This window comes from Saccopteryx leptura, chromosome 2 (assembly GCF_036850995.1).
Source record: "Saccopteryx leptura isolate mSacLep1 chromosome 2, mSacLep1_pri_phased_curated, whole genome shotgun sequence".
Lineage (NCBI taxonomy): Eukaryota > Metazoa > Chordata > Mammalia > Chiroptera > Emballonuridae > Saccopteryx > Saccopteryx leptura.
The window spans coordinates 379458734-379481843 of record NC_089504.1 but is presented as its reverse complement, the minus strand read 5'-3'; the positions used below and the strand labels follow the sequence as shown (position 1 = coordinate 379481843).

The 23110-nt window shown below is 40.3% G+C and overlaps 1 long non-coding RNA gene across 1 annotated transcript in view; it reads right to left on the bottom strand.

Moving 5' to 3' along the window:
• Positions 1 to 13868, bottom strand: part of LOC136392755 (uncharacterized) — a 32629-nt gene extending 18761 nt beyond the window's left edge. Inside the window, exons 1-2 of the long non-coding RNA XR_010748979.1 lie at positions 13777 to 13868; positions 12639 to 12822 (exon numbers count right to left, since the gene is read on the bottom strand). This is a non-coding gene — a long non-coding RNA (uncharacterized lncRNA). The remainder of the gene's footprint in view (positions 1 to 12638; positions 12823 to 13776) is intronic.
• Positions 13869 to 23110: the final 9242 nt, after the last annotated feature.

The following is a 23110-nucleotide window of genomic DNA, read 5'->3' as shown; positions in this document are numbered from 1 at the left end:
AAACAGAAAAAATAAAAAATAAAAGATTTACCTGATTGACTGGCCATGACAGGTAAAAGAGAAAGAATAAGGCTCACACCTTGGTTTCTGACTTGGGTCGATGATAGTGACCTTTACTGAAAAGCAATATGGGGTCATTTAGAAATCATCTCTAGAATAAAAATTTCCTAGCAAGATCATTTGCTTCTCATGAAGTCTGCAGCTAGCTTTGATATACACTAGTGAAAACAAACAAATTATGAGAGCATGTTCTTCCAAGAAATCAACACAAATTCACAGTCGAGGCAATATTGCTTTTATTGGGGGTTCAAGGGATATATAACAAAGTCTTATAAAATGTCAACAAAGTCACATTTTGTTCTTGGCTACTTAAAAAAAATCCTGTTTATTTATGAACTCATTTAATGAGAACTGTGTGAGATATGGCCAACGATCATTTTGAAAACAAAACGACCTGAGCCATGACGAGGTCTAAGTCTGACAATGCCAGATGTCTAAGTGGAAATTTACAACAGTCAAATCTCAGGTACTGTACTTTTGGATGTCTAGGTGTTTGCCTTTAATTGGACCCGGCTTACCTGAGTCTTTCAAGACAGAACTGCATTCTGAATACCTGTGTTATCCAGCTGACCACTTGATTAATTATTACTAAATACCAATTAAATGCAAAGGGCCTGGTAAAGAAGAGTGACATTTCCTCAATTCTAGCTTTTTATGGCTGAAGTACTCTTGAATTGGTACATTGATAAGTGAGGATTAAATTTTCAAATAACATTGATTTTTCAAAAATATCAGGACTACTGAAATAGTCACATATACATATTCATACAGAAGCACTTCTATGTGTGTACTGTGCACAAAATTTGTTAAGAAAATACTTAGAAGATTTGATTTATTTAGGTGAGCTAAAAATTCCAAATAACTTAAGAATATCATTGAAGACATTGTACTTAATAACTTGGGCCATTCTGTGCTTTGGGGGGATGGACCATTGACAATTTCTGGATTTAAAGATGTTAATTCACGGCTAGCTAATTTTCACATTAACTTGGGAAGCCAAAGAGGTGCAAAACTGAAGCAATCCACTAGCTAGAATGATCCCAAATCACCCCAATAAAATGCTTTCATTGGTTAAATTCAAGTTTATACTTTATTGAGGCAAGGTGGAGTAAGTAGTTCAAGTGCCTCTGAGATTAGACTCAGGTTTCTGGACCTCACTGGGCCACACTCAAATGTCACTCTAACTTTATGAATGTATCTCATCTGTAGAAAAGAATATTGCATTAGGTGACTTTTAAGCTCCCCCATTCAATTTGTTTTTCTTTTCAAGAATTTGAGACTTTGTGCAGAACAAATTGAAGAATCTCATTAAAGTCTGGCAAAAAAAAAAAAAAAAGCCTAAAATACTGATAAGTTCTATTCCACTATATTTTCAATTTCCTATCAGGCAAATACATGTTATCACTCTAATGTCACTGAACCAGAAATCTGAAAAATTTGAGGGGATAATTATATCAAATAGCTCTTTGTTTGCCATAAGAACTGTCAAGGAATATAGAAGTAGTAATATAATGATTCCAATCCTGTGACTTAATACCTTAGATCAACGATTCTCGACATTTTTCATCACATGGCACATGTAAACTAATTACTAAAATTCTGCGGCACACCAAAAAATATATTTTTTGCCTATCTGACAAAAAATAGGCATAACTTTGATTCATTCACATTGGACAGCTATCATTGTGTTGGCTGTTGTCATTTTTTTTTATTGGAGAAGCTAACGGAAAAGAGGTCAGAACCCCTGACTCAATAGTCAGGAGTCAGATATTGCATATTTTAAACATTCTTGTGGCACACCAGGGTGCTGTGGCCCACCAGTTGAAAATTGCTGCCTAAGCCATGAGCTTTACAATTGCAATTCTGAATGTGAACCTTATAAAGGGCAGTTTAGCAAGTTACTTAATCTCATTAAACATCAGTTTTCTTATCTATAAAATGGGGATAATATCTATTTTTGCAAGATTTTTGTGAGGCTTCGGTGAGTTAATATATAAAATGCTTAACATATAGTAAGAATTCAATAAATTCCAATTAATATGTTTAACAACAACAACAAAAAAGCAAGCTCTCATGTTATTACCAGTCACTCTTACTTGCAATAATTGCAAAGAAATACAATTACAATTTCAAGGAACACCTGGGTTGAGAGAGGAGACATGTGTTATGAGGTCTTTACCATACATGCATATAAACATTGGCATTAAATGTCAAGAGTGATGTCAACTAGATGTGTGTATTCATAATGCCCTGAACTCACCAGGTAGGTCACTTCTTCCTAGGCTTTGCTCACACAATAATGCATTTCTCAAAAAAGACTATTTTCTCCTTTCTTTTCATGTATGTAATGCTTTAATATCCTTTATGATTCACCTTATAATTTCCTCCTTAGGGGAACTTTCTTACCTAAACAGACCGGTTTTGTTCAGGTTATGGTGACCTCTTCCGAGCTTCTTGTTTAAATAATTTGTTTGGTTTTTGGTTTTGGTCCTACCATCAGTTGACCCAATTTGTTACATATCCTTTCAAAAGTTTAAGTACCTCTGTCTAACTGGATTTAAATTCTTTAGAGGCAGTGACCATATCTCACAGAACCTAGCTTGCCTAATAAAAAGAATGGTTGGGCCCTGGCCGGTTGGCTCAGTGGTAGAGCGTCGGCCTGGCATGCAGAAGTCCCGGGTTCGATTCCCAGCCAGGGCACACAGGAGAAGCGCCCATTTGCATCTCCACCCCTCCCCCTCTCCTTCCTCTCTGTCTCTCTCTTCCCCTCCCACAGCCGAGGCTCCATTGGAGCAAACATGGCCCGGGCGCTGGGGATGGCTCCTCGGCCTCTGCCCCAGGTGCTAGAGTGGCTCTGGCCGCAACAGAGCGACGCCCCGGAGGGGCAGAGCATCACCCCCTGATGGGCAGAGCCTCGCCCTTGGTGGGCGTGCCAGGTGGATCCCGGTCAGGCGCATGCGGGAGTCTGTCTGACTGTCTCTCCCCGTTTCCAGCTTCAGAAAAATACAAAAAAAAAAAAAAAAAAGAATTGTTGATTGGTGGATGTCAGGGGGGATAATGTGGTCTTTCTATACTGTATTATGACTTTCCACCATGATTTTATCCTTTGGATTACCTCTGACAATTTTGTTATTTCAAGAGTGCTTTATATTTTTTTTAGGTCGCTCTTAAGTTCAAACTTGGTGTGTGGCTGAACGTCAATCTATTTATAGCATTAATTTTGTTCCTTAAAACATTCACATGCTTATGTGACCTACTCTTTTAAAATTTGGCGTATCGATAAGCATATTAATACCAGGAAGAATTTTAAAAAATGAATGTCGCACTAAATTGAAATGCAAGCAGAGGAATACAAAGGAGGAAGAAAAAGCCTTGGCTCATTCAAGATCTAGATGGCATTATTAAGTTTCTGTTTCTTGAAAACATTGCCATTTGTTGTGAGAGGTCTATGGGCCGAAACTGCACCGCGTGGGTGCGCTGCTGAGCAGGACAGATGCCATCAGGTGATCGCTTTGTTTCGACGTCAGAGTTGGCTGGGTATCCACGGGCAGCACTCTCCGTGGTCTGTGCCCTTTCACTGAAGAGACATTCCTGAGGGGGGGGGAGCTATAGAACCGGCTGAAAGGAACAACACAACTAAAAAAAATAACAGAACATATCACAGAAAGTTATCACATTGACTCTTTAATAAAAATAAATGTAATGATTCTTTACCACCATGTTATTTCTAACTACAAGTGAAATGCTGCATTACCAGAAAACCATAGCTTTTTTAAAACATTTTTTTCCTATTGATCTGAGAAAGAGACACAGAGGAAAGGAGGGGGAAATGGAGAGAGAGAGAGAGAGAGAGAGAGAGAGAGAGAGAAGCATCAACTCGTTTTACTTAGTTGTTCCACTTAGCTGTGTACTCAACTGATTGCTTCTCATATGTGCTCTGACTGGGGGTCAAACCCATGACCTCTGGTGCACTAAGCAGATGTTTGATCCACTGAGACACCCAGCCAGGGCCTGTAGCTCTTTTTTATTGTTCACCTCGCTCAAGAACGAGTTGAGCAACAGCACTGCTTGAGTGTGTATAAGGGCACCATGCTAATCTCTCTGGGAGAAAATGCTTCATAAGAAGAGTCTCAGGTTTATCCAACAGGCAATTTGCTGAAATAGGACACAGGAAAACAACAAAAGAGCACAGGACATTAAGGACACATTCAAGTATCTAAGGATTACATGCAAAATAAAATAATTGTTGATACATAAGTGCTTAGCAATGTAGGAGTGAATAAAGTCAATAGAATCGTTAGGAATTAATGTTGATTTTTTGTATTTGTATTTCTAGTGCCTGGTTCAGAGCATGACACACGTACCTAATAAAAGAACAAAAGGAAGAAAGGAAGGAAGGAAGGAAGGAAGGAAGGAAGGAAGGAAGGAAGGAAGGAAGGAAGGGAGGGAGGGAGGGAGGGAGGGAGGGAGGGAGGGAGGGAGGGAGGGAGGGAGGGAGAAGAATAAAGGTGGAGAGATGGACAGAAAATAAAGGTTCTGCAATGTAAAAGAGGCAGAGCAACAGAATGAGCAGAGAGGAAAAGCAGCACAGGAGCCTTTCAAAGACTTGGAAGCCCGGGAAAACAGGCTTGCTTAATTCAAAGAAAAATTACATATTCAAGTGGTTTTGGAATATGGGGCAGAGCAAATTTCAGGAGGTTTTGAGCATACTAAGATTTAATTTTGGAAGTGTGCTGTGTTACTATAACTAGTGTAGGCTTTTGAAGGGAATATTAACGAGGTTCCAATAAATCAAGTGGAAAGGCTTACGTGAAACTCCAAGACGTCAACCCAATGGGAGAAAACAAACCAGACAGCAAGAAATTAAACGAAGGCATAAAGACGAAAGAATCTGGTCTTAAAATAGAAAAGCAGGTGCTTGTCTGGATTTCTTCTATGTTCATGTTGAAGGAAATGGGCTTAGAACACAGATCCAAGAATTTCCTTCTCTCACTGAGGGGCAGTTTACACTTCAGCTGTTCCTCTTTTCTGTCACTGCCCTTCCTAAAAATGAACTTGACTTTTTTTTTTTAGCACCAAGACAACAACACTGTTAGTAAATACGGTACCTGGAGGTGGAATCAAATATAACTTTAAAGGACAACTGTTGGCACAAATAGATCCCAGATTCAAGGATCCTGGGGCTGTTCTTGTACCTCTACTTTAGAATAGCTTCAAAAAATTCTCAGAGCTATCAGAGAATTTAGAGACCAACTAATCTAACCCACTCATTTAACAGAAAGGGATATTTGGGAAGAGCTGTATTAATGTTTCTTTTATTATACAAAAGATGTTATGAATGAAATACACTTTGCAGGTGGATTTTAATTTAACAACACCCTTTATTGTCAGACTCTTCATTAAGCTGGCACAATGAAGATGCATAATGAGTTAGGTACAGCAACAGGAATATGCTATCACATATCACTCCTTTCTGTCTTAAGTACTTTGGATACATTAAAGATGTTTGCTCTTCAGACAGCAGGTATAACATACTTTCCCCTCGAAGCCTGTAAAATAACTTACTGTTAAATATTGTTAATAGGTATTTTTTTGGTTCTGACTGAGCATGCAATAACTGATCCTGGATGAGTAATTTAAATAGAATATACATCGTACAGATTTTAGAATTCATTATTTTGTAAACATAGAGTGGGAGGGTGCGGTGCTAAGCTTTTGCTACATGGGTGTGAGATTCATTTGTGAATGGCTTAAAATACTATTGTGTTAAGGAAAGATGTTTCACACAATATTTTTTTATCCTTTTGGGTAGCTTAATAATAGAAAGTTCAGCTGAAAAATAAACCAATGTATTGCTTGGGTGTATCATAAATATAGCCCATAGAGATATCTCTTTTCTAATATGGAAGCATTTAAAAAATAAATTTGAAGAATACATAGATAAATAATAATAAGTGAACCACCATATTCTAGGTGTCTATCATGAGTCAGATGTTTAACAAATCAGCTTTATTTGGTGCCTATGCCTACTTAATTGGAATGAACATTATCTTGTATCATCTCAACATGAGCTTCCCTTGGAACACTTTTTGTCTCCTGATGATAAAAGTATAAATTGGGACCCTTGCATTGGTTTGCTCAGGTTCCCTCTGTGATCAGGTTGCGATGATTCTTAAAATTTACGTCAAGATAATCATCACCTACTGAGCACAGAGCATGTGCCAATTGCCAGGTTGACCAGTCAGCTTGCTGTTGCTCTGCTTGGATTTCTCCTTCTTAGCAAGATCTTCAAGGGTCAGCATGGAAAGGGGGTTGCAGTCCCAGAACCCAACACATCGAGACACCAAAAGGGAAGTAGATGTTAGTGCCCATGTGGCCTAAGGCAGACTTTCAGTTACTCATTGTGTGCCACGCAAAATGGAGGAAAATTAGAAGAGAAGTTGTTTATTATCATTAGGATTTTGATCACTTTGATTATGTTAAAATTGTTATCTCTGCCTCAGGCCACTTCTCTGGCATTTTATCTCATTGTTTTAATAAAGAAAAGGGATTTATTATAAATAATATTTACTATTCTGATCTTCTCCCTTACTTCAAGTTATTCAAAGTTAGGGTGAATATTAAATCAGCCAATATTTCACAAATAATGCAAATGTATCCCTTTTATACATGATAACCCTTTTAGACATGATTAATTGCCAACATTCAGGTTACATATATTCATTCTTGTATGAGAACACAGACTCTAGAGTTCCTTTATTCTTATATTAATTAGCAAGAATTTTTTTTAATTGACTTGAAAAACATTCTACTCATGAGTCATGTCAAATGGTGGGAAATGCCAAAGGAAAAAAAAATCTCAAGTAGGCAACATGTAAAGGAATACACAACTATATGCACATTAGTATAATTACACATCGCAAATTATATCGGATGTATCTAATATCTAATTTTTTGAAAGCTGATTCCACTTGAGATTTCAATAAGAGTGTCAACATTTTGCAGGTGGCTCCTTCTGTATAGTAGCTAAAGGGAATAACGCCTCTAATGTGCTTATGAGCCTCAAGTATAAGCTGAAGTTCTCCCTTAAAGGACCAACGAACAATAAACCCTGAGAATATAACCTTGATAGATAAAGCAAGGGGGTGGTCTCCACCAAATATAATACTCAGTGTGGTTATTTATCCTGTTCCTTCTGTGCATAGTATCCTTATTTGCTTCAAGCAGTAAGAAACAAACTTAAATATGAGCCGCATAACATGTGGGAGAGGCTTCATACATATTCTGCAGCAATAATATGAAAAACTAAAGGGTTCACAATTTTTAGACAAGGTTTTTAGATCACCTGATAAAAGAGAAATGTGCAAGTGAATGGCAGATGATATCTTTGACTGAAAAGAGAGAGCCCTACATTCAAGTCTGCTCTTATTAAATGTGTGATTAATTTGCCCGAAAGAGGATACCAGATCAAAACTCCATTTTGAGAAAATCAGCTTTTGTCCTCATCTTTTGGCAGGAATCAACAAATCCTCAAATAACCAAATACATATTGGTGATCTCGGAGAATGGAGCATCTTTTTTATTTTTTTTCAAGTGGATTGGATCCATTTTCTTGATTCCTCCTTAAAGATCTGCCTGCTAATTAGGATTCCTACTTAATTATTTAATTAGCTGCACTTTTGTGCAGTGAAATATGTTGTCATATCACATACTTTATCATGCTGTTGCTGTTCACAATGATGCCTCTATAGTTAGCAGTTTCCTTTGTTCTGCTCAGTAAGTGATTTTAGAAAGGGGATGGGCCAGGAAGGAGGAGCCATGGGGTTTGTAACATGAAATCATACATTCCTGGTGCACATGCAAAACTTTATGGATTTACATGAATTCCTTTTCAGAAATTAAGTCGCGATTCCATTTGGAATGAGCTAATAGGCACATGATGGTGACTTCGAATGTAGCCAGAGGGATACAACCCTACACCTCTCCGGTGTATTTCCACTGCTGTGCAATGGTAAAGCAACGGTTTCACTTTTTTTTTATCAGCAAGGAATGTCTTTAACAAGGAAGAAGTAAATTATGATAATTACTCTGAATAGTCAGATCCTTGAGCATTACTAATTAGCATTTATTGCCTGGATTATAGAACAATACATGTGCAACTGAACTGCCGTTGCTCTTTTCCGTTGAAGAACTGCAAAAGGCAACGGGGCAAAAAAGGCAGCACCATCAGTAGTTGAGTCAGGAGTTTAGGTGTCCTTTAAGCTGTGTGGAATCCCTCACTTTTGAAATGTACAAATGCGGTCCTCCATGCATTCGGGCCCATTTAATTCTGGTGTTATGCACGTATTTGCATATGATATCATGGTCATGGGAGACTAATGAGAGGAGTAACATTTTGGGTATGATGTCATTTTGGGACAATTTTAACCACGGTGAGAGTTCAACAATAAAGAGCCTAAAACTTGCCATATCGTAAAAGTGCAAGTTTTCCTATGGAAATTGTAACTTGAAAATGAAACAAAGACTTCAGATCTTGGTGAATAAAATTTTACATTCACCTCCCTGCTTTCATTTAGAAGGACTACAGTTGAAAATAATTGAGTAAAGGTAATCAGTTTCTGGCTCGAGCGCCTTTTTTATTTTTTCCATTAGGAATTTCTAATAAAAATAGATTCTGAAATTAGAAATAAATGAGGTATTAATCAACAGACCAACATCAGCCATGCAAATAAATGCCACTCTTATAATTTGGCAACTGAAATTCCTAAATAACTTGGAAGGTAGGAGAGAAAGACAGGAAAATTAACCATTCATCATTCTCGCTGTAGTCTCACCGTTTCTCCCACACCTCGTGATAGTAAAGGAAGAGAAAAGAACATAGTAAAATATAAAGCCAGAACTAGATACAGTCACTAATCTTCCTGCTACCCTTACGGATTCCCTACCTTGATCCTTTTAGTTTGGAAGAATAAATTTGACTAAATCTGCGAGGAGATTAAACAGGCTGGTGATAAAGATTTTGCTGAATGAGCAGATGCATTTGGATTGCAGAGATGCAAATAAGATAATACTTTTCCTTTGACATACCAAGCGGATTAGTTTCCAATGTTAAATTTGATTTTATTAGAATATATTAGCAGTGTTTTAATTAATACCAATTAAACATTTTCTTTCCCTGGGGCTTGATATATTCCTAACACTCTCTAAATCCTGTCTTTTATCCATCAACTGCCCCCTTCCACCCCCCATCAAATCACCAAAGCCTTTGTTACATTCTTTATAATAATTTTACTGTATTCGACAAAAAACTATGAGCTGTTCACCTAAAGGTGTCTCACTCACAAAATTAGTTCCTGGTTGCTGGATTTAACATGAGTACTGCTCATTAGTACAGTTGATTTTTATTTTTTTAAAGGTGGGATTAGGGACTCAAAAATAAACAATTTTTCTGTGTTTTTCTTGTGAGGAAAATGTTGCAGAAAGGAGTTTTGGGCCGGTTGGTATAACTTGGCAGGATTCTCACCAGAGCTTCCTAAATTTCCAACTGCATTGGTTTCCAGTCGGTAGTTCTTAGGAAACGGGGAAAAGGAATAAAAAAGGAGGGGGGGTAGAATCTAGTTAAAATGTGGTGAACCAATGTGCCCGTGGACTGAATTGTAACTGTTCCAAAGGGGTGCTGCACTGGCTTTCATTCATCACCCTCCCCTTTCTCTCAGCTTCCTGTCTTTCTGTGTCCCAAAGCTCCAGTTCATTTCTTTCTCTTTTCTTCCTGCAATGCACAACCCCCCCCCCTCCAAATTCCCTGCCTTATTTCTTTTTTTTTTCTTTTTTTTTTTTTTTTTTATCTGCCAAGCTGGATTTGCACTTTTAAAGATCGGTATCAATAATGCCCTGCTTGTTTCGGTTGCACTCTCCCTTTAAAAGACAGCCCCCTCTAATTGATGCGTCTGGGCTAGTCTAGACTGGTAGTGATTGAACCAACCACCAATTATGTTATTCATTTCACTGAACTTCACTGATGGGCTCGGTGAGGAAGAAGGGGTGTTGAGAAACCTATCCTCACACCGAAGCAGTTCCCTGCTGAAATATCAAATCCTGTGTGTCGTTATGCACTCCTAAATGGCTGTATGATCAGTTGTATGATAGCAGCCTCAGAACACGAGCAACCCGCTTCAAAACACGCAAAAAAAAAATAAATTAAAAAAAAAATGGAGAGGGTGCCTTCGAACACAAACTGTATCACTTGTATTAAATTACTATCCCGTTATAATTTAAAATCACAGAAGAATTATATCTAGCAGGCTTGTATTGACCCATGCATACATTTTCATAAAATAAACTGCAGATATATTTTGACTTCAAAAGCACCAACTGTTTCACAGATATTTTATATAAATCGTGTAGTACTATATATCCATAAGTTAAATAGATGCTTTTCCATCATTTCCAAATACCTATGCATACACATCAGCTAAGCTGGGGGGGGGGGAATCATTAATCCATTCTATAGAAATCATAAGATGACTTGAAAATCAGATAACTTTTCTTCAAAACACATTCAGACTATCAAAGGCTGGAGAGTGATATTTAAATATTACAAGGACACAAGAGGTTTCAACAAAAGGCCGGGTGCAATTGTTCCACAGTTCATCTTCTCAATTCAGTTTTCTGATACAAAATGGTTTCTTGACTATGATTTGGAGTGAGTGGAAAAACTGCCATGAATACTTTAAAAAAAGCAACAGGGGAAGATGAGTTTCCTTAACCTTTGACTAGATGCATAAAACAAGGTTACAACCAATCTAAACTCTTTAAATGAAAAAAGCATTTGAAGTTGGGATTGATTTAGGTATTTTCCCAAAATAGAAGACAAATGTTGGCCCAAGAATACTAAAATTGTTTTAATCAAATTATATACTGCAATTCTGCACAACAAAGGAGAGGTAAGTTACTGTTTCTCTTCTCTAACTATGCCATAGATCTAAATCACTAAAATTATTCTGTTACAAAATGTTACATTTTAAGAAAACCACAAACTAGGTAATGCTAACAATTATCTTAAAAGAAGGTCATTTTAAATGTATAGTTTGGTGTTAAAAATATCTATATTGGATTGAATTTAAATCCTGATAAATTCTTTTCCAATTTTAAACAAAGACTAAAAGGCATAGTTACTCTTATAGGATATAATAATTTTTTGTGTGTGTATGTGTGCGGTTATTTCTTTCCTATGCTACACACACAGAGAAAATATCCTTCCAATCCCTATTACTTTTAAACTTATCGTGCATAACATTTAAAAATAAGATCTTGCAAAGAAATATAAATGTGGTATTTATTTACACCGTAACTTCAATCCTTCTTCTAGAATAACAAGAGTAAAATTTTTAGCCTATCAATATTTTAGCCCAAATTATTAGTTTGCCTCTATCTTTATCTGTGTGTTCACCAGCTAACCATATATGATACACACGTGTGGGCACTGAATATATAATGTGTCCACATGCCCATTTTAATTGGGCACAATTTTAAGATTAACTGTTGAGCTTAAAAGTTGGAAGCATGGGGCATGCTGGGACTTCAGCTGATACATTCTGAGGTCAAGCACCAGGTTCTGAGTTGTTCTTGTTACTCTCGGAAGGTACTGCATGTTGCTCTCAAGGAATAAAGCATGGAAGATAAGTTCCACAAGCCTCAAGCATCAATAATATACACACAGCAGCCAAAATATGTTATACGTATTATAAAAGAATACGTACCTACTTTCACAGAAATCTAGAAGCTGCCACTTTCTGGTCACCTGATCCCATCCAACAATGAAAACCTGAGATGCACTCAATCACTCCAGACAAAGTTTCTTTTCTTTTGTTTTTGCTTTAAAGAAAAAAGTTCCACCCAATTTCCAGGAGGCTAGAGCACTACTCGCAGCTCCCAAGAGCCTAACCCGTGGATTTAAACGGTAAACATCACAAGTTAGGGTCTCAGGGATTGAGAGGAGTGCAAGAAATTGTTCTTTCTTGAGACAAAACAAAGCAAAAGAAGAATGACAGGCAATTTCTGTTCTTGCTTCATGATTAAAAGGCAACAAACAGGTGGCAGGCTACTCCCTTACTCTCTAAGCTTTTAGTTCACAAGATTTAGATTCCATTTAAATGTAGTGCACACACACACACACACACACACACACACACACACACACACGCACGCACACGCAATAGCTCTGGGTGCATATACATACCTGAACATACAATCGTGAGTACGTAAGAGAGAACTCTTTACAGCTTTGGGCAAAATTGTTTACTAAAATGGAAAATAATATGAATAGACCCAGAAACCGCCCATGTTTGTAAAACCTTGGTCTATAAGAAGGATTAAGTGTCTCTGCAAAGCTTTAATTTACAACGAGCACGAACGACTTGTAAAGAAAATAGGAGGCATCTCTTTCCCCCACCTCCCCCACCCCCGGGCAAGCATGCCACATACAAAATGATAGAAATTCGATTGTTAGAAGGAGAAGACCAAGATGTAGGTTTTGGAAGCTGTGAAGAGTATAAACACGAATAGCGTTTGAAACTCACCCGGTTGGAAGTGGAGCAGGGCTGCAGCCTCCCGTCGCACCATTTCGAGCAAGAGGGGAATGTGAGCTCTCAGTGCACTAGGCTGGGTGAGGTGTTTCAATAGAGGACGGAGTACTGGGCGGGGAGGGGAGGCGGGGGCAGAAGCGATACACCAAATCTAGAGACTGTAACTCTGTAGTTTATGCTTTGACCACAGAGAGAGCGAGCGAGAAAAAAAAAGGGGGGGGGGGAGTAATTTTGGTGGGAATGGAGGGAAGGATTGAGACTGATCAAATTTTGAAAATATTCAGTTAAATGTTTTTGGGTTTTTGTTTTTTGTTTTGTTTTGTTTTGTTTCATTAAAGAATGAAAACCTCCCCAGAGCTGCTTTAAAATTGTTCTTCCTTTTTTTTTTTTTCTTTTTGCATGCACTTTGCCAGTCCTGCAAACGGGGCCTCCTGAGCATCAGCTGCTTGGCTGCAGCCAAGGCCAAGTCACCCGGAGCCAGCACAGCCTGTCATTTGGTGGATGCGAAGTGGGAAGGGTGGGTGGGTGCAAGCCGGGGAGACACAGCTCCCCCGCCCCGCTCCCGTCGCGGATCCCTGGAAGCTTCTTGCCAATTTTGCGGCGGAATCTGAAGCATACCACCCCCCCCCCCCCTCCGTCTCGCAGACAGCTACTGGTAATGTACCTGATAGTCGTGCCCCCCCCCCCCCATCTGCCTGGAAGCCGAGGTTTCCTAGGCGTAAATGGCTCCTGTGACGCCTCCCAAAAAATGAAACAAAAAGGAGGGGGAGGTGGGGGGGGGGGGAAGGACTCTTTAAAATGTTTTCCTCCTTTTTCTTTCTTTTCTTTCTTCTTTTTATTCCAATCTGAGCAAGGTAGATGGCTAGCCAGTCTAGAAAAATGACAAAGCAGCCCTCAAAGAAGACACTAGATAGGGGCCCGAAGCACTTAGTAAAAAATGCTAAATATTTTGTATATATTTCCATATGCAACTAAAACTGTTAAAGCTCCAGTCTCTCCCCCATCGTCTCCCCTCTTCAAAATAGAATCAGACCAGCAAGACAGCTAAAGGATGTCTGCTTCCCTTCCGTACAGGGGCTAGTCAGCGTCCCCTCCCCCACCCCTCTCTTCAAGACTTTTTTTTTTTTCTCACCTCTGCGGTCTTCTCAGGCAGTCCTCGGATCAGTTCAGGGGCTCTCCTGTTTCTCTCCCTTCCCTTTCCCCTTTCCGCTCAGAAAAGCTAGTCCGTCACCATCCTACCTAGCTTCTCCCCCCTCCCTCTCTTTCTCTCCCCCCTCCTCTGTCTGCCTCTCCCCCTCTTTCTTTTACTATTAAAAATAAAAATAATAATGGCCCTTTCGACATAGCAGCATGAAGTGGCCGCCTTTGAGAAAGCACATTTAATCTTTACTGGCTCCCCTAGGCTTCAGTGAAGAAGGAGAAGGCAAGGGAAAAAAAAAAAAGGAGAGAGAGAAAAAAAAGATTGTAAGGGAGGCTGCTGACGGACAGCAAGCATCAGGCACAAATCAGCGACAAGTTGAATTTTCCTAGACCACACTGCCCCCTTTCTTCTCAGCGCTCTCCCTGGGCTCCTGGAAAGCCCGAGTGTCTGGTTACAGGGTGCAGTGGGTCTCCTTTGCCAACCATGGTGCAGATTCCTCGCATGCCTGCTTAAATCTCGGGCAGAGTAAGGAATCAATGTCCCCCTCTAATCACCTTTAGCGTCCTTCTCTGAGGGCTCCCCTTGCTGCTCCCCCACCCTGCCGGGCTCCTCCGTACGAAGCTTGCGGTCCTGTCATTTCTCACTTCCTTCCATATCTTGGAGACAAGCCTCCCTTCTAATATCCTCCCGTGCACTCTCCCTTGCTCTGTTGTAGTGTGTCTTGTCTCTGACTCGCAGCACTGCCAGATGCACTAAGGCAGCTAGCTCCCTGACTACTAATGAGACCAAAACTATACCAGCAGGTCAGGGGGAAGGCCAGACATTGTATTATACAAATACAAAAAATAAAAATAAAAATAAAAATCCTCGGCCTGCTAGTTGCAACGATCAGGTATCATGTTTTTCTAAAAGGATATAAAAGGGGGAAAGGAGTGAAGAAGAGACCACAATGCAGTTCTCTGCCTACTTGGTCCATATCCCATGGGTATGTACAACTCGTATGCAGGTGATATATTTTATGAATTCTTGGTGGGTTTCTCTACAGACACAAAGTAACAACACCCAGATACTTCCTTGAAATCGGCATTTAGAGAGATAAAAGAGTAGTGATTTAATGTAGATTTTATATATGCAGACACTCTAGGCATGTGATGACTACAGTGCTAAAATTCTCTTTCAGTTGCTGGGCTTTGCTCTTTGACTGTACTTGCCATATGTACTAATTTACCACTCACGTTCCCTTGGAGTTTTGAAATGGACGCAGCAGTCACTGTAACTCATCCTAAACCTTTGCTTCTACTGCAGACATTTTCCATAATCCTGAAGCATGTCCATCTGCTTTACATGTCCATCAGAGACATACACCCTTCACCGATCAGCTTCAAGTCCCTTAATAATGATAGGTAATAATTCAGGTAACAAAAAGTGGCATGAGAAAAAAAAAAAAAAAAAGAAAGACACACTGAGTTAACTAAGGGAGATTTTCCAATCATTTCTATTGAGCTACACAATGATCCTGTAAGACAGGTAGCACCCCAAAACTAGGGTCTCTACCTATCTGTACTCGCAGTGGGTATACTGCCATCTTAACCCAATTTTCCTGGCTAGAACCGCGCAGACAACAGGCAGTGCTGTGTTAAGTCAAGTGCTGTGTTCTGTGCATAGAGAGCGAAGGAGGGCGGTATCTGAAAATGCAGGCTTTCTCCAAGTCAATATTTTTAAAAGGTAGCTTCTTTGTGCACAGCTCAGATACTGTGCTTTGTCTCTGACTGGGAAACCTGCAGCAGCAGGGCTGTGTGCCAAGGAAAAGGAGAAGGAAAAGCTCAGGCAAGGAGACTCAGAGAGTGGAAGAGAGAGGAGAGGAGGGGAGGGCAGGGCAGGGGAAGGGGGGAAGGCAAGGGGAGGGGAGGGCAGGGGAGGAGGAAGGTAGAGAAGGGGGAGGGGAGGGAGAAGTAGGGCAACGGTGAAGGGGAGGAAAGGTGAGGGGAAGGGAGAGAGAGGGTGAAAAGGAAGGGCAGGGGAGGAGAGAGGAGAGGGAGGTGGAGGGAGAGGGAAGGAAAGGTAGGGAAAGGGAAGGGGAGGCGAAGGGAGGCTGAGAGGAAGGAAGAAGAACAAACAGAGGCAAAAAGAGAAAGACCTGCAATCACAGTGATGGATTTCAGTTAATAACCTTTTTTTCCTTTTTGTCATTATTGGGAAGGAGAAAGATGGTTGGTAGGGGTTGGTGACTAGGTTAGAATCTTTTAAAGGTTTGTCTAATAATGTGCTTGTTACAGTAGACTGATGGGAGAAAAAAAAAACATCCTAGAATCATCATAAAGGGTGGAGCTATTAAACAATATCTTTGACTCACTGGGTGCCTCCCTGCAATGCCAAAATGAATCATTTCTAAGCAGAATCATCGACTGTCTTAGTGTGCTTGTGTATGAAGACCGGAGCACAGGAATCACGTTATGGCACTCATCCCCAGACAGGAAAGGTGCTCAGACAGTGAAATTTACTGAGACTCTTCTAAACCTCCATGTATTTGCAATAATCGTTCAGCATAATTTTCACAGAGTAAACTAATTTGCCTTTTCTGTATTCACTCTACTTACAAGATATACAGATATATGAGTTATGAAAGTTTTGCTATGAACACATCATTTTCTCTATACAACTCAGGGATGTCTTTAGAGGATACTTATTTCAAGCTGTTAACACCTGACCCCAATTTCTGTGGGTAATTAGTGAGCTAGATAACCACACAAAGTGGGTAATTATTTAGTACCCAAGGGTACGCTAGAAGTGGGTAGTGGTTTTGTTAGCAAAAGCACATCTCTAATTATTGTATCTATGATGGGTGTTTTAAAAATACCAGTTACTATATCAAGTGAACCGTGATGAAAAAGTGAACTATTTTGCTGTCCTTATCATATCCATATTATATTTAATTGTAGTTAATAATATTTACCTCTCTTGTATGGAGTGCAGTGGAGATTAATTAGTTATCATCAATAAGACTCTCAGAGATAAAATGTGCAAGGGAGCTTCTAAAAACAGTATTAGTACTGTTATTAATATCTGGGCTAATAATCCCAGGATGGGAGAAGTTTAGAGAGTAGGCATGATTGTCCGGTTCACATCTTGGTTTGAAAATAGGCTGAGACCACAATTGTAACGAGTTTGCTTGTGGGGAATGGTCTCATACCCAACTGAGTCTAACACAGGCTGTAACAGAAAAGAAAGGTAGATGCTAATTCCTTGACAGCAGGCTTATGGTGTATCTGAGGAGCCAGGATAGGAGACGGAGGAAGGGAGAAGCAGGAGGCAGCAGTCAGCAATGAGCCAGGAAGCTGGCTGAATCAGCCGGACCACTCCCTTCTCCTGAAGTCTTCCATCCTTCCCTTCGATGAGCAGCAAATAGGCACACACACAAAATCCTCAAAGAAGACATCCAGGCAAGCCCTGGGACAAATTAATCATCATTAAAACCAATCCGCCTGTTATGTAGTATTTATTTTAGGGAAGAACAATCAGTACAAATTATTTTAGCAAATGCAGATACATTTCAAAATATTACAATGCTGAGAACAGGCACACCCAGATCAAGTTAGAGATCTTTAACCCAGGATATGAGAAGCAATGCAGGAGCACTTTCTAACTCAACAGCTTTTATTAATCAACCCAAGGATGGTAAGGAGGTATTACTGTGTTTTGCTGAGAAAGAAAAGAAAAAAAGAAAAGAAAAAGAAACCCCAAGCCTCAGGAACCCTGATGTTGTAGCGCAACCAAGCTTGGAAAACAACCAACAACAGAAACTTGCTGCTTCTTTCTCTGTAGAGGTTGCTGTCCTTGGGCAGGCTGTCTAGGTTCTAGCTGAGGCTGCCTCTGAGATCCACATCTTTACCTAGGCTCACCACATTTTTTTTCTGTCAAAGCAAGGTTGTCCTAAGGATTAACCCTAGGAGTATGGGAGAGGTGACATATGTGGGAAGGGTGAAAGGGAATATACAATGATATCGTATTCAGCCAATAATAGTGTCTAGAGAATAAGAAAGGGGAAAGGCTCCATTAGCCAGCCAGTGGGTACCACTGCTGACCCCCTGCTGGAGGACAGCTTCTAGGACACGTGTTTATGCTGTGATGATTGGAGGCCAGTGGTGTGAATGAGCACAGCTTTAGAGTTTTGGAGCAAAGAGAAAATTTTTCTCAAATCCACCTCAACCCAGGCTTCTTAGCTGAAGGCCATGTTTGTCACCCCTCTCTGAGCTCCGAAATGCAAAGGCTGACTGGCCTGTGGTGGCACAGTGGATAAGGCGTCGACCTGGAACGCTGAGGTGGCCAGTTCGAAACCCTGGGCTTGCCCGGTCAAGGCACATACAACAAGCAACCAATGAACAACTCAAGTGAAGCAACTATGAGTTGACTCTTCTTGTTCCCCTCACTCCTCTCTCTGTAAAAATATATAAAATCTAAAAATACATTAAAAAAAAAAAAGCCAAGGCTGACTGGCATTCTCCAAGCCCAGTCCAGGCCCTTCCGAACCCACTCACTATGTGCCTGCCCCGCCTCCCCGGCAGAGATTCTGTGGTCCTCTCCCTGTTGTGCTGTAAGGAGTCCTCCTACCTGGCCGCTCCCTCTGCCATTGTCCTTGGCGCTTGGCTCCGGGTATTGTTTTGAAAGCCCAAATCAATTGCCTTCCCTCCCCCATCATCATTTTAAACACCTTTAGCTCTCTCTTCTCCAAGTTTTTTATGTTTAAAAATGTTTTCATGCCTCCCAGTCCCTTTCATCTCTGGCCACCATTGTTCCCTTTCTTTGACCTCTCTCAGTCTCTTGTTTCACATAGTTTCTCTTTTTTTGCCATATCAATATTTAGTTCCATCTCATGTAATGGACTGAAAACCCAAAAGTCAGCCACTACCATTTCCCCACTCCCAGTCCTCCCCCACTCCACCTCAACCTGTCTGCCAATTCAACTCATCTCAGGGCATTTCCCGAAAGCTCGCCTCAAAAGAGCTGAAGCCAGTAGAGAACAGCAAAGGAGTCTGCTGTAGTTGTGGATATTTAGGATAAAAGCAAGAATATACAGAAAAAAAATTGTATTTTTATGTATGTATGTATATTTTATGCAGACACACACACACACACACACACACATGGTTTGTATCAAGCCTTTACATGACACACTATCCTAAGATTATCTGCTATCTGAAAGGGTATTTACTACACTGTAAACAGTGACAGACAGGGCCACAAGGTTCAGCACTTAAAAGCTGAATATGGCCTGACCAGGTGGTGGTGCAGTGGATAGAGTGTAGGACTGGGACACGGAGGACTCGGGTTCGAAACTCCGAGGTCGCCGGCTTGAGCGTGGGGTCTCCAGCTTGAGTGTGGGATGACAGACATGATCCCATGGTCTCTGGCTTAAAGCCCAAGGTTGCTGGTTTGAACCCAAGGTTGATGGCTTAAGCAAGGGGTCATTGGCTCATCTGGAGTCCCTCTCATCTATCTCCTTTCCTGTCTGTCTGTCTCTCATTAAAAAGAAGGCTGAATATGAAGGCCTTCTGGAATGGGTCAGAAGAGGAAGACAAACACTCTTAAGTCACCTACCTCCCTTCAGTCTTGTCTGGGCTCCCAGGCTAAGAATTATTACAGAGCCTCTCCTGGATTTCCACAATGTCTTTTAGCTTGTTATCACTATCCAGCCCTCAAAATGTTTGTGCTCTTCACCTTGCTGCTTAGTATTTATTGCTTTAATGTTGCACTTCTGTCTTCTGTGCCTCCCGCAGTCCTTCTATTGAGGTTCTTCTTTGTGACCAACAGTTAAAGATAACTAATATCTCATTTAGTCCCCAAAACAGCCTTGAAAGCCATCAACAGTGTTTTACACACTGAGAGAATAAGGTTTGGAAGAGTTCACACTGCCCAGCTTATGAGTGGCACTGCTCAAATTAGAACCCAGCTTGAACTCCATAAGCATGGTCTTTCCTTGGCATCATTATGTCTTCTGACCCCTGTCTCAGTATAAATGACACTTTCTGCAGTTAGTCCCCTCAAACTACTCAGTTTCTCCTCTTATGCATTTTCCATAGCACCTTATACTTATCTATATTAATACTTAACCATTTAGCTCACTTGATGCAATAACTATCTACCGATTCTTGACACTGTGTCAGGCACTGCTCTAGGTAGTGCAATTCTCTTGGCTGGAGGGTAGAAGCCAATGTCAAGGTAGTGACTGTCTATATGCTCTGCTAACTCCACCTCCAAACTCGAAGGTAAATAAAGAAAGAGGCTGTGACACAGTCACTTTTGCATTCCGAGTATATAGCTCAACACCTGGAACATGGCAGAAGTCTTGAAAAAAATTATTTCATGCTAATGTGGTTTTGACTGTAACTTTTAGAGACACTGGGGGGTTCTGTCTAAATAACCTTTGGAATAATGCTTAGTACAATGCCACATAAAAGTAGCAATGAATACTTGTTGAAGTGCAGCCTTATTTTCTAAGACCATACTCTGGCCGAGGTTCCACTTACCGATGAATACCTTAAGTTCATTCTAAATGTTCCAAAGTCATGTATTATTTTTTCTGTGTGAAGCCCGACACATTCTGCCTGAAATCTCACTGGTCTGTGGAACAGGAGGTAAGGTCAAGTGATAAAGTGTCCAGGATGACGTAGCTGTGAAGGACAATTCTAGGCTACTCACAGGGATGGCGATCTCTGGCACTTCAGAGGTTGTGGGTAAGTCCACAGCTAATATAAGCAGTCTGGCTCAGGTGCTCTCATTTCAGAGAAATAGGTTGGGAAGCTAGAAATGGTTCATGACTTTGGCCAAAAGACCCCAGGGTGGACCTGGCTAGCTTTCAAGCAGGAGATTGAATTTGAGCTATTCTTTTTGAGTTGGACAAAAGTTTGCTAGGTAAGGAGAGGAAAAAAGGACATCCCAAATAGGGTCAGAAATAGGAAGAAAAAAAAAGTATGATCTGGAAATTCTAACTATAGCGAAGGTAACAAACACAAATAGGAAAATATTAGAAAAAAGCTAGAAAGGAATATTAAGGTCAAAGTTTAGGAGCTCTTGAAAGCCACGCCAAAGAGTTCTGATTATTGCAGGATTCTGGAGGCAAGGAAACTTGAAACCTAAGATAAAAATTATTCTTCCGGCCTGACCTGTGGTGGCACAGTGGATAAAGTGTCGACCTGGAAATGCTGAGGTTGCCGGTTCAAAACCCTGGGCTTGCCTGGTCAAGGCACATATGGGAGTTGATGCTTCCTGCTCCTCCCCCCTTCTCTCTCTCTCTCTCCTTTCTAAAATGAATAAAAAATAAATAAATAAATAAAATTATTCTTCCGATAGTATTATAAAACAGATTAGAGACTGGCATGACAGTGAGGGATGAATATCTATGTGTTATTAAAGGGCAGCCCCCCACCAAACAAACAATCAAAAAAAGCTCCAAGACTTCATAATATGTAGTCTGAAAATATATTAAACAATTTCTCATTTTGCTTAGAAAAAGACTAAGTATGTGTAAGTGGATCCTTTAGCAGGCTAGCTTGTGTCATAGTCTTACTGTGAGTAACTCCTGACTCTGAACAGGGAAGGTGCGGGGAGCATGGTGACGTTCATTCTGTCCTTGGACAAGTGCTGATGCACATGTAGGGTTTTGACACCACTGAATTTGGTTACAAATATGTGACTATGTTCATTAGGCTGGGATAATGTATCAACCCAGAACACAGTTTTTAAAGATGCATCCTTGGGGGTTGGTGGCATCTCTCAAGGGAAGGGTGGATGGGTCATCACAGTCCATCTTCCAGTCCCTGAACTCTAAACATCCTTTAGATGGGAGCGATCAGAAACCCCTCAGCAAGAGTTCCTCGCTGATTGACAAAACTATTTCTTATTACTCTTCACAGGAAGATGAGCGATGGGAAGCTTACGCATGCATAGTTTGGTGAGCAAAAAGCCTTTTCCCTAAATTGATGAGGCCTCGAATCAGTAGGGAGCAGTGTTTAGTGCAGACAAACAGTAACTCAAGTGTTCTCAAAAGGAGTCATATGGCAGATTTTAAACCCCAAATCCACACCAGCTCCAAGGGTCAGGCTAAATACTTGGATTTTGATATAGTAGAGAAAAAAGGGGGGTTTTTTGTATTGTTTTTGTTTTCCACTTTAATTTATATATGTAAATACATATAAATAGAGATATGTGTGTATACATATATATATATATAATATTTTAATGGATATTTAAAATAATTATACTGCTTCTTTATCCCTCATCTGGTGAGTTTCAGGGGACTTTTCTTGGCCTCTAGCTTTAACTCCATAGAAGGGCTGAGCTTATCCGATGAGTTCACGTGGTTTGTGATGCTCTCGGGAAGCTAATCAATAGTCTATTGCTGTGGGGCCAGACTCGACCAATTTATAGAAAACATATTTCAACAGCCTTGGAGTCTAAAAAAGCAAAATAGAAAAGCTTTCACTGTGGATAATAATGGGAAAACTGAGAGAGAGAAAGAAAAGCCGAGAGAGAGAGAGAGAAAGGTCCTTCTAAAATGTGAGCTCCCTATTACCTAGGCACTAAGAGAACTGGGTCTGACATTATAAACATCATTACTCTTGTCTGAAGTGTGCCATCTAAGAGCCAAGTTCTATTTCAGTCCAGGTTCCCTGCCATCCAGTTATTAGTTTTAGGTTGGCAAGCAAAGAGGCATATTTCTGCCCCTGGGACTTCTGAAGATTGAGATAGCTAAGCCAAGAGTCTAGAAATGATATGCAAGCAAGGATACAGTCCAGGCACTTGGTTTGGAGTTGTTCATATGTCTCTGAAACTGCTACAAAGCCTGGATGTTGTGAAGGAAAGAGAGAGGTGGGGGGAAAGGAAGGGCTTTGGAAGACAAGAGTATTCTCAGCTCAGATTCAGTCTTACTGATGCCACGGTTCCTAGATAAATTTTGCTGACAACATTAATACTCTTCTGTTAACCAGTGTCACCTCAATAAATTCAATAAAAAGGAAAAAAATAATTTAAAAAACTTCCTTTACAGTATTCACCATCTCTGATCTCTAAGTATTTTCCTACTTAATGGAGAGAGGCGTCCACATGAATGCGGACCCATCACTAATAAGAAACTGGATTACGATTCAGATTTCAGGGTTTTCAGTCAAACTCCTAATACTGTACCTCACCTTCTCCTTAATGGTCATAAAATCACTTTTAGGCTTTTCATATTTTTCAGGCATTTTCCCCCTGAATTTTAAAGCCATTTCAGTTCTAAAGTTTTAGCCGAAGGAGAAGGGGAAGCAAGTCTTCTCGTATCATTTCATTA